The 12,244-nt window shown below is 41.5% G+C and overlaps 1 protein-coding gene across 2 annotated transcripts in view; it reads right to left on the bottom strand.

Moving 5' to 3' along the window:
• The window catches only part of TMEM45A (transmembrane protein 45A), an 81,944-nt gene extending 72,493 nt beyond the window's left edge, over positions 1 to 9,451 (bottom strand). Inside the window, exon 1 of one of the 2 annotated variants that reach the window (XM_017891931.1) lies at positions 9,103 to 9,451. The gene's annotated coding sequence lies outside the window, so the exon portion shown is untranslated. The remainder of the gene's footprint in view (positions 1 to 9,102) is intronic. The other variant, XM_017891930.1, reaches the window with a different exon arrangement.
• Positions 9,452 to 12,244: the final 2,793 nt, after the last annotated feature.

Here is a 12,244-nt window from a genome sequence, read left to right as displayed (position 1 = left end):
AAAAAAAAAAAAGTTCCATACCTAGACATATCAAAGTCATATCTGGAACTTTTTCCTTTTTTTAATTTAAAATGTGAGGGTAGTTATATAAAATGTAGGCCTATTTGGATATGAAGAATGTATTCTGAATTTTATGAGAGTAGTTAATAATCCCAACAGTTTGATATTTTTTGGAGGAATCTTTAAGGAACTAATATGTCTTGTTTTAAGAGATATTTGTCTGAAGTTCAAAATTCCTTAAATTTCACTTTGGCTTCTTTTCTTCTGTGAAATTTAAGATAAATTAAAAGTAATATTTTTTACTGAAATGTAATTAGTGGTCAACTCTGGGTCTGAGATAGACACAGTCTCTACTAAGAATTGGATCTATTTGGCAACCCTAGTTGTTGATTCAAGTAAGAAAATGGACTAATTATACTTTCAGGTCATTGAGAGGGAATTCAGATGTCTCCTAAACACCTGTTACTACCACGAAATAACTGCGGCACTGAGGGAAGTTTGGCTCCCAAAAAAGTGAAGTTAATAGCAGCTCTACAAAAATTGGTGAGAAAGATTCCACCTCTCAGCTTAATTAGACAAGTGAGTTTTCATGGGAATGAGGCAACAGGATAAAAAAGTAACCTCTGTAAACATCCCAAGAAGAAGGAGTTTCCATCCAATTTATTTGTTTTTAATTAGGACCTTAGGTAGAGCTTTCCTCCAACTGTGACTGCTTGAGGCCAGTTCTAAGCATCATCAAGAATGAAGGCCACCAGCTCACCTGTGAGGGTTTGGAACTTTGGCTGGGAAACTCCTCCCACTAGATCTACGGTTCTCAACCCAGGCCAACCATCAGATCTCTGGGGAGCTTTTCACAGATGCCTTGGCCTCGCTCCACACCTTCTGAAAGAGAATCTCCAGGGGCAGGACAAGCATGGGTGTATTTTTTAAATATTCCACAGGCAATTCAGCTGCACATTGGTTAAGTACCACAGGACTAGTCTGTAGAATTCTCAAGGGCAATGTGCTGTCTTTTGGAGGCAACGGGAATGTTCAGTGAAAAGAGAACTAAAATCAGGGAAATTTTCATATTCTTTGCTTGCTATACAAGTAGTACAGTTTACCTTTCTAAACATCAATTTCCTTAAGCATATCATATTTTTTAAAATCAATTTTCTCATCCACTAAAAAGAATTTAATAAAATATTGTGTATGTGTTTTTAAGTCTGTGGTAGTTCAGGAATTCTGGAGAAAGGTGCAGGCGTACCACCCGCTTCCTTGCCATGGAAAGCACCACCTTGCTAGTCACTTTTTTAAAATTTCTCTTGAAGGAGAAATAAACTAAGCCACAGCGTATAGCAATCTTTGCACAAAACAACAGGAAGGAAGGAGGCATTTGCCTCTGGACCTGTTGCCACTTCAGGATTGTTGATGGCACCAGAGGGGCCCGGGCAACTCAGAATTGGTGATGGGTGGATGTGGGAAAGGATTTGTTGTCTTCCAAGCTTTCACTGAGACAGCCAAATGTGAGAGTCCTTGGCAAGGGCATTGAAAGTCAATCAAGACTGGAAACAGTCTATCTAATGGCTCACAGAGAGGAGCCAAGAGAGAGGGAACAGTGCAAACAGACCTGTTCAACAAATGAAACCCAATACCACTGTTACGTCTTATAGAAAAAGAACATTCTTTCACTTGAGTGCCATTGTCTGTTCTCCAGGATACAGTATGTTCATGAGATCTCTGGGTCTCAGTGGACAGATTGAGATATGTGTATTTTTTACTGCTGAGACTTTTTTAAAAACAGGGTCAGAACAATGTATAAAATATGGTCCCATGTATATTTTAAAATAATATTTATGTTTAGATCTATATCTGTGAATGGACTCTTGGAGAAGGTCTAGAAAAATGTAGACCAGACTATTAATAAAGGTTAACTGTGGGGAGAGTAGTGGAAGGGAAGAAAATATGTAAATGGAAGGGGAACCATTACTTTTGACTCTGTACAATCTATTTCAATTTTTTTCAACATGGGGATATTGCTTTTTAAATTCTAAACACCACAAAAGGTAAAATAGTTAAAAAAAAAAAAATAGCTATCAGCCACCAATGCCATTTGACCACAAGAATACTTTTTCTTCATTGGAAATACTAAAAGCTACAAAGTGTAGGGGTTTGATTGTTTGTTTGTTTGTCTCGTTCTGTTGCCCAGGCTGGAGTGGCAGTGGTGCAATCTTGGCTCACTGCAGCCTCTGCCTCCCAGGCTTAAACGATTCTCCTGCCTCAGATCCTAAGTAGCTGGGATTACAAACACATGCAACCACACCCAGTTAATTTTTGTGTTTTCACTAGAGATGGGGTTTCACTATGTTGCTTAGGCTGGTCTCGAACTCCTGGCCTCAAGTGATCCACCCACCTCGGCCTCCCAAAGTGCTGGGATTACAAGCATGAGCCACTGCACATGATCCAAGTACAGAATATTCGAGTAATTCTATAAGAAAAAATCAGTACTTTAGACATAATTAGAAAAATGATGTCATGAATGAATTAATATTTTTAGTACTATGTCTATGCTAATGATATCTACGTAGAGACAAACATTATAATGGTGATAAAAATTATTAATGAATTGCTTAACTATCCACATGTGAAAGAATGAAGGTGAACACTTATTACCTTAGGCCAGTTACAACATTAACTCAAAATGGAACAAAGACTTATACATATGAGCTAAAACTATAAAATTCTCAGAAGAAGACATATGGAAAAAGCTTCAGAACATTGAATTTAGCAATCATATCTTAGATATGACACCAAAAGTGCAGGCAAAAGAGAAAAAAATAAAGAAATTAGACCATCAACATTTTAAACTGTTATGCTCAAAAGACACTACCAACTCAGTGGAAAGGTAACCCAAAGAATGCAAGAAAATATCCACAAATAATATATCTGATAGAGAATTAATATCCAGAATATATAAAGAACTCCTACAACACACACACACAAAAGCCTATAATTTTAAAATGGGCAAAAGATTTACAAATGGCCAATAAGCACATGAAATTATCTTCAACATCACTAATCATTAGAGAAATGCAAATCAAAACCACAAGATGCTTCACACACATTAGGATGTCTGTAATTTTTTTAATTAATTACAGAAAATAACAAGTGTTGGTAAGAATGTGGAGAAATTGGGACCCTTGTGTATTGCTGTGGGAATGTAAAATAAAATGGTGCAGCTCCTGTGAAAAAACAGTAGGATGGTTCTTCAAAATATTAAAAATATAATTATCATATGATCCAACGATTCCACTTCTGGTTGTATACCCAAAATAATTGAAAGCCTGAACTTAAATAGATATTTGTACACCAATGTTTGTAGCAGCATTATTCCCAGTAGCCAAAAGATGGTGTATTAATTAGGGGCCTGGGTTCTGCCAAAAGATGGTGTATTAATTAGGGGCCTGGGTTCTCCAGAGAAACAAAACCAACAGGACATACACACACACAAACACACACACATACACAGAAAGATTTATTTTGAGAATTGGGTCACACAATTGTGGAGGCTAGCAAGTCCAAAACCTACAGGGTAGGCTAGCAGACTGAAGGTGCAAGGAAGACTTGCTGTAGTCTCAAGTTCCAAGGCAGTCTGGAGGCAGAATTCTCTTTTCCTGAGTGGAATTCAGTCTTTTTCAATTGAGGCCTTCAATTGATCAGATGAAGCCTACCAACATTATGGAGGCCATATTCAAAGTCTACTAATTTAAATGTTAACCTTATCTGTATTAGTCCATTTTCACACTGCTATAAAGAAATACCTGAGACTGGGTAATTCATAAAAGAAAGAGGTTTAATGGACTTACAGTTCCACATGGCTGGGGAGGCCTCAGGAAACTTACAATCATGGCAGAAGGCAAAGGGTGAAGCAAGGACCTTCTTCGCATGGTGGCAGGAAACAGAGAAAGCAAGAGGGGAAGATCCCCTTATAAAACCATCAGATCTCATGAGAACTCATTCAGTATCACGAGAACAGCATTGGGGAAACCATCCCCATGATCCAATCACCTCCCACCAGGTCCCTCCCTCTCCAAGTGGGGATTATGGGGATTACAATTCAAGATGAGGTTTGGGTGGGGACACAAAGCCAAACCATATCATCATCTAAAAAATACCTTCAAAGAAACATTTAGAATAATGTTTGGCCAAATAGCTCAGTACTGTGGCCTAGACAAGTTGACACATAATTAACCATCACAGGTGAAAACAACCTAAGTCCCTCTACCAACGAATAAATGGATAAACAAAAGATGGTATATACATACAATGAAATATTATTCCGCCTTAAAAAGGAAGAATATTCTGGCACATACCACAACATGGGTGATACTTGAAGACATTTTGCTAAATGAAATAAGCTAAACATAAAAGAATAAATATCATATAATTCCACTTATATGAGGTACCTAGAATAGTCAAATTCATAAAAATAGAAAGTAGAATATTGGTTCCAGAGGCTGATAAAGTAAGGGGTACAGAGATTTATTGTTTAATGAGTATGAAGTTTCAGTTTGGGAAGATGAAAAATGTCTGGAGATGGATGGTGGTGATAGTTAAACAACAATGTGAATGTATTTAATGCCATTGAACTGTACACTTAAAAATGGTTAAGATGGTAAATTTTATGTTATTAAATATTTTACCACAATAAAAAAAGAATTGCTTACATGTACAGGCTTTACTGTGAGCCAGACAATATACTGAATGCTCTGCATGGATTTTCTCATGTAATGCGTTTGAGTATCCCCATTTTACAGGTAATAAAACCGTCTAGAGGAAAGTGACTTGCCCAAGGCCACATTGGTAAGAATCAGATCTGGAATTCAAACCCTCACAGTCTGACACAGTCTGACTTCAAAGCCTGTGTGCTTAGTCACTATGCCACACTGAAAAGAGCAGCTACCTTAGATAAAGAGCAAACTAAAACATTTTTCGAATATTTTAAAGTTGATTCAATACACAAAATATTTGAGGGATGAATTCCAAAAAAGATAGATGCCAAATCCAGAATGGGTATGATTAATAACTATACACCTAAAAGAGCCCTTCATTGATATTCACCATGAGAAGTTCTTAGCCCAAAACCACAGCATCTCCAGAAATAAAAAGAGAAAGCGGGAGGCCCCAAAAGCAGGAGTAGAATGTTTACCTGGCGTCTGCCCCATGTTCCCGTGAGTCTTGAGACACTGCATAGTTTCTCTATTTATTTTTTTAAATAAAAATAGTGCGGTCACAACTTCCTTTTTCAAAAGGGACAGTTATTCAAGTGACATGTATTGAGTGTCTACTAGACAACCAGGTGCTATGTGGATTTTGTTCAAACAAGGTGAAAAGACAGAGTGCACGTCTGCAATGAGATCCAAATGTCTCCTGTTTCCATGTGGAGCACATTTCATAGACAAGATTCACGCTGATATTCTGGCCCCACTAGGCAAATTTTATCAACTAGATATCTCCAAATACGCCCTTTTTCCAATGATCTTCCTTCCATGTACTTCTCAACTATCACCACCACAAACAAGAAGAGCAGTCATAGCTGTATTATACCTAAGGTAGTATAGCCTATTGGTTAAGACTTGGGCTCCAAAGTTAGACTGGTCTACACCTGCCACTTGTTCACTATGTAATCTTGGGCAAATTTCTTAAACTTCCTTTGCTCCTGTCTCCCCAACTAGAAAAACAGGATACAAATAGGTACCAACCCTCACAGGAGGCTGTGAGGAGGACATGACCATTATCGGAACGTCCACCATGTATTAAGTGATCAGAAAAATATAGTCATAGATGTGTCAAATAGCCATATGCGAATAATGGACTGTTCCAGGAATCATGGGAGAAGAATAAATGATCATCTGAGAGAAAAAGGGCCTTTAGAGATCATTTCACAGATGATGGCAAGGAGGACCACAAGGGTTCAATGTCTTGCCTGAGGTCACACTGGTGGTCAACGGCACAGAACAATGCTCTCAGGGAAGAGAAAGCAAGGGAACTCCAAGCTGATCCTCCACTTAGGTGCATATTACAGTTTTTATCTACTTCAATAGTGGTAAATTATGAAGTTATATGTGTTAAAATATGAGTAGATGATTCTATCAGCAGGATGAGAAAGAGCTACTCGGCATACACTATGGGCGTGTATGTGGATGGGGAGGGTTGTAACAATCACATCCATGTCAAAGACTTTAGGGCATGGCCTGTTAACAAAAAGCAGCCTGGGTAACTGCCCTGAGCACCAGACCACTTAAGCGGAGCTCCAAGACAGCCACCATGGAATGAGTCCAAAACGTAGGGCCCGGACTCACTGCCCATCCCTGCCCGCCCAACCTGCAGGACCTGGATGGATGCAGTGGAGCAGATGGGAAGGGAATGCTGGGCAAGAGAGGAGACGGGACCCCAGAGATGGATTATTCCAGAAACACCTTTTCTGTGTAACTGCTGACAGTTCGGCTTGCCATCTCCCCACGAATCTACCTCCCAAGCCTCTCTGTCCTTATCACGTAATTCATGCTGTCCCTTCCCACCTCTCCCACCTTTCCAAACTTTCCTCCAACTAACCTCCCACAGATTATCCCAATGTCCCAACATCCACAGGATAGCTCCTCACTTTCCAGCCATAGTGCCTTTGCCCCTGCAAAGGGTCTCCTTCCTCCTAAAATGTTCTTGCTCCTCCATAATCCCTTCCCTTCCTCCCATTCCCAAACCAAAACTGTTTGTCAAAACCCATTCCCAGAAACACAAGTCCTTCCGTGAAGCCATCCTACAACAGATGGCCTTTCCCTATCCCCTGCACTTCCAGAACCTTCTAGATCTTCCTAAGATCAATTCTACCTCACTCCTCATTCAAGACTCTCCTTATAGCCTCATACAATGCCGGCTAGCAAGTGGTCAGCACTCAGTTAATACCAGTTGCTACAGCAGAAGTCAGAATGGCAGCTAGGGAAACTGATGTGCAACACCGCAGGCTGGGAAGGAAGGTAACAAAGAATGAGTACAACAGCAAAGACATACTATGGGACTATGGGCCAGAACTATTCCAAGTGTTTAATGTATGCTAACTCAGTCCTCGAGACAACCCCATGATGTAGGTGCCATTATTATTAGCACATTACAGAGGACGGAACTGAGAAGGAAACTCACCAGAGAAGAGGAAACTCTCCATGTTACAGAGGAGGAAGCTGAGGCACAGGGGGGCTGAGTAACTCACCCTAGGTAACTTACTGTGGGACTGTGAATTGAACCAGGCCGGCTGGCTCTTTACATTGCTTCTCTGCAACACTGTTCCTTCTAAGCCTGCTTCCCTGCAAATCATTTGAGCTGCTCCATCCACTTTGTATGCATTACCTTTCTGAATCAAAAACACACTCAGATTTGTTTTTTGGTTTTTTGTTTTTTGTTTTTTGTTTTTTGTTTTTGAGACGGAGTCTCACTCTGTCACCAGAGCTGGAGATGGCTGGAGTGCAGTGGTGTGATCTTGGCTCACTGCAATCTCTGCCTCTTGGGTTCAAGTGATTCTCTTGCCTCAGCCTCCTGAGTTGCTGGGACTACAGGCATGCACCACCACACCCAGCTAATTTTTGTATTTTTAGCAGAGACAGTGTTTCACCATGTTGGCCAGGATGGTCTGGATCTCCTGACCTCATGATCAACCTGCCTTGGCCTCCCAAAGTGCTGGGATTACAGACATGAGCCACTGCACCCAGCCTGCAACTTTTAATTATCGTACTAAATTCCTATCTACTGCTTTCTGAGCCAAAAACTAAAGATCCATTCTATCCAGCTCTCCCATGACAGTAAATAACATAAGACAAAAGTCTCAAATCCAAAACATTGCTTAAACAGAGGGAATTATAGATGTTTCAGATGGAGTGGGTCTCAGGCTACTCACCTAACTCAGTATTTTTCATCATTCTGTTTCTAAATCCAGAAATGTATACCGGAGCTATCTGCAAGCATGTACGTATAACAATTGCATATTATTTTGATAGAGTTATTGTTTTAATATACAATTATAAGGTCAGGTACAGTGGTTCACATCTGTAATCCCAGCCCTTTGGGAGGCCAAGGCAGGCACAAAACCTGAGATCAGAAGTTCAAGACCAGCCTGGCCAACATGGCGAAACCCAGTCTTTACTAAAAATACAAAAATTAGCTGGGCGCAGTGGCGGGCATCTGTAACCCCAGCTACTTGGGAGGCTGAGTCAGGAGAATCGCTTGAACCCGGGAGGCAGTGGTTCCAGTGAGCCAAGATCACACCATTGCACTCCAGCCTTGGCGACAAGAGCAAGACTCTGTCTCAAAAACAAACAACAACAACAACAACAAAAATATATAGCATATATAGAGTATATATACTATATCGCATACATAGTGTATATATACTATACTATATAGTGTATATATATACACTATATAACATACATACGATTATAAGTTTATGAACACACAGGTGGTCTGTCACATGTTTGTTTGTTTTTTAACTTTTATAAAGGAATATAGGTATCCCACTATGGATGGGAGAATACCGAAAAGACACATATTTGACTTGCAACTACCTCCAGATTTAAGTGAAAAATCCAGCAACTACCTGCATAATCCAGGTTTTACATAATTTATATTAAACACCCTACCAACAGAAGCAAACGTGTTAAGTCTGAATAGATCAGATAATTTTCTCAATCTCCCATCAAAACAGTCCCAGAGTCAGGGATAGAAAACGATTTTGGCTTTACAAATGTCCACAGTATTTTCACAGAAAGAAAATAGAGAAATAAATTTATCAATAGATTAAATTTTGGAGTTAGAGGTTTACAACAGGACACCAATCAAATTTCTGTTCCCCGTATATTTAAAACTAACGCACTTAAAAAAAAAAGAATAGCAAACCAAAAAAATTAAATTAAAATGTTAGTGAAACGGAAGAGAAAGGAGAGAAGGGTCCAGTTTGTCAGAGCAAGTGTTACTTTTCTCCCCTTGATGACGAGAAAGCTGGTGAGAACAGCAAAAGACACAGGACAGAGATAACAGCAAGAGAAATATGATATCCAGCACGTATCCAAAACTTACCCAACTTGGTCTGTTTACTCAACACTTTATTTTTCCCACTTTGCCAGTTTAAAGTCAGACAGCGGCTGGGCTTTTGTTGTTGCTGTTTCTGTTCTTTTGATCCCAGAGCCCCATGAAAATTGAACCGGGTGTTGGATGGGATCTGGCCACGTCTCGCATTAGGGGTGGAAAAAGTTTTAAACTTGGGTTGCTTCTTTGGGAAAACGAATAAATAATAAGTGGCGAGGAGAGGACGTGGGGGACGTGCTCGGCTGACGTCGGCCCGCAAGGGGGCCGCACAGCTTCTCAGCACAGCTGTCCAGCTGTGCTTCATCTGTTCCGCCCGCTGGGCACGAGCTTCGGCGGCCGCGGCTGGCATAAGCCCCAGCTCATTGGTGGCCGCTGCTCCTCACTTGCCGCGGATTGGCCGGGCGACCCGCCACTCCTGTGGGCCTCGGGCCCGCCCCTCCCGCAGGCCCGCTGGTTGCATCCTAAGGGAACGTGGAAGTGCAGCGCCGTCGCTGATGTGGCACTAGGCGGCTGCACGCCCGGGACGGCTCGGGGCCGAGAGGGAGGTTGCCTACTCCCCGGTCTTTCTCCTGCCCCGAACCTGTTATGCCCCTCCTTTTAGACAGACCGGTTTGTTTAAACAGGATGATTTGTAGCCGTTTGGGGGCTGAAAACAAGGCGGATGATTTGTAACCTTTTGGGGGCTGTAAATAAGACGCGCCTGGTGCTTGGAGTGGAAGAGGCTGGGGCTCCGGGCTGCCCACGCCCCCAAAGGGCGTTCAGGCCACGGCTTGGGATTCCTCTCCCTTCACTTTCTCCAGGGAGCAAATAATAGGGCCCAATATCCTGGGGACGGTATTCTTTCTTTCGGTGGAGGGAAAACCTTAATGAACGCTTCATTGAAGTCCTTACTAACCAGAAGTGAAGTTGTTCCTGCGGAGATGACCAGGGCTGGGTATGAGAGTGGTTCGGCAGACCTGCTTGATTTTTTGTCTTGACTGATGGTCGTTGTAGGGAACCGAGAAATGCTGCTTTGTTATGTGAGAATTGAGAAAGGACTGCGCCAAACGTTGCTTTGAACTTGGGAAAGTTAGTTGGAGAGTTAACCAGTTTTTTGATTAGTAGGTTAGGAGGAGAGGAGGAAAGAAGAGATCTGCAAATCAATTGCCATTATAATTTGTGCATATTGACAGAAACGTGACCTCATTGAAATATTAAGTTGGCAAGAGCCACACTCACTGGGCTGCAAGCCAGAGAAGGCGCCAGACCCTGCATTAAACAGCTTTTACCTGCATTATCACACTTAATTCTTACAACTACCTTATAAAGTAGATATTAAAATAATCTCCAAGACCCAGCACCTATCCCAGCATGCCACAGATTTCTCCAAATATATGTTTGCAGTACTCCATCATAGTACATAAACTCATCTGCAATTTGCCATCCCTGCAGGGGTCAGAATTTATTATGAGTGTCTAAAGCTTTCACTACAATGATAATGTCTTGTTCGTTGGTGTATTTGTAATCTATTGCTGTGCAACAAATTACCACACACTTAGTGCTTTGCACAACACATGTATATCACTACATAGTTTCTGAAGGTTAGAAGTCCAGGCATGACCTAAATAGATCCTCTGCTTATGCTCTCACAAGCATGCAATCAAGGTGTCAGCCGGGCTGCATTGTCATCTGCAGTCTCTACTGGGGAAGAATCGCTTCCAAGCTTTCTCAGGTCATTGACAGAATTCATTTCTTTGCAGCTCTAGGACTGACTCCCCAGTTTCTTTCTAGATGTGAGCTAGAGGCTGCCCTTAGCTCCAAAAGACTGCTCTTAGGCTCCCAAAGGCCATCCACAGTTCTGAAAAGTCAGGAGGTAGAGATCACAGGGGCCACCTACAAGTCTGTCTGCCACAATTGGATAGTCAGACACCTCAATTTCAATGGATCTGACTGCAATGTTATCATAACTCTGTAAGACCCCCAAAATCCAGGAGCCTGCTCACCAAGTAAAGTGGCACTACATGAGTGGAACCACAACACTCCAATCCTTCTGGCAGTCAAGGAAACCCACAAAGGAGCAACGTTTGAATATAGCCCTTGAAAGTAATGTGTTGTGTGTTCGCCTTTCTGAATCATTTGTAATCTCACAATGCTGCACTTTTTATCACAGAAGCCACTCAACAATGGGCTGATAGTCAAGGTATTCATCAATCCTCCACACTCATTACCATCAACAGGCATCTGATACTGACCAAAAACCTACTAAAAAAAAAAAAAATCCTCCTGCTTTTAGGAAGATGGAGTAGACATCAGTATTCCATTTCTCCTGCTAAGCACAACAAAAAATCCTGGACTTTATATATTTTCCAACATAAGAAACTCCAAGAGGTTGAGAGAAGAAGACAGATGAGTTAGAAATCTCAGAACCCAAGGAATGACGTGATGCTGAGTTCCCTGGGCTTTCTTTCTGTTGTTTATTTGTCCCAAACTTGAAGCTGAAGAAGCCAGTAACCCAAAAATGACAATAGGCACAGACAAAAAAGTCTCAACGAACCCTGCTCTCTCTAGTCAAGGACCAGGAAATGAGAAGCCTAGAAAGACAAAAAAACTTTTAGGCTGTAATGGCTCTACTTCAGCCAAACACCACAGGAGAAACCCTGGCCCCACTCACTCCTACATGGACAGAGGCTGAGTAGAAATCCTAGACTCCCGCCTTTTCCAGGCTGTAACAAGGTGAAGAAGCAGGAATCTTTAACAATGTATTACCAAACAGAATTCAGCAGTATATAAAAACAATTATACACCACAACATAGTGGAGTTTTTTCCAGCGATGCAAAATCAAAATTATAAAGTCAATCAACCCAGGCATGGTGCCTCATGCCTGTAATCCCAGCATGTTGGGAGGCCGAGTCCAGTGAATCCTTTGAGCCCAGAAGTTTGAGACCAGCCTAAGCAACATGACACGACCCCATCTCTACACAAAATGTGAAAATTGGCGCAGCATGGTGTCATGACTCTGTAGTCCCAGGTACAGGTGGGACTGAGGTGGGAAGATCACCTGAACCTGGGAAGTTGGGGCTGCAGTTGCCACCGCACTCCAGCTGGGGCAACAGAGTGAAACCTTGTCTCAAAAAAAAAAAAAAAAAAAAAAAA

This window comes from Rhinopithecus bieti, unplaced genomic scaffold, assembly GCF_001698545.2.
Source record: "Rhinopithecus bieti isolate Rb0 unplaced genomic scaffold, ASM169854v2 scaffold_20579, whole genome shotgun sequence".
In the NCBI taxonomy this organism is placed as follows: Eukaryota; Metazoa; Chordata; class Mammalia; order Primates; family Cercopithecidae; genus Rhinopithecus; species Rhinopithecus bieti.
The sequence above is the reverse complement of the archived record's forward strand: the minus strand, read 5'-3'. Positions and strand labels throughout refer to the sequence as shown.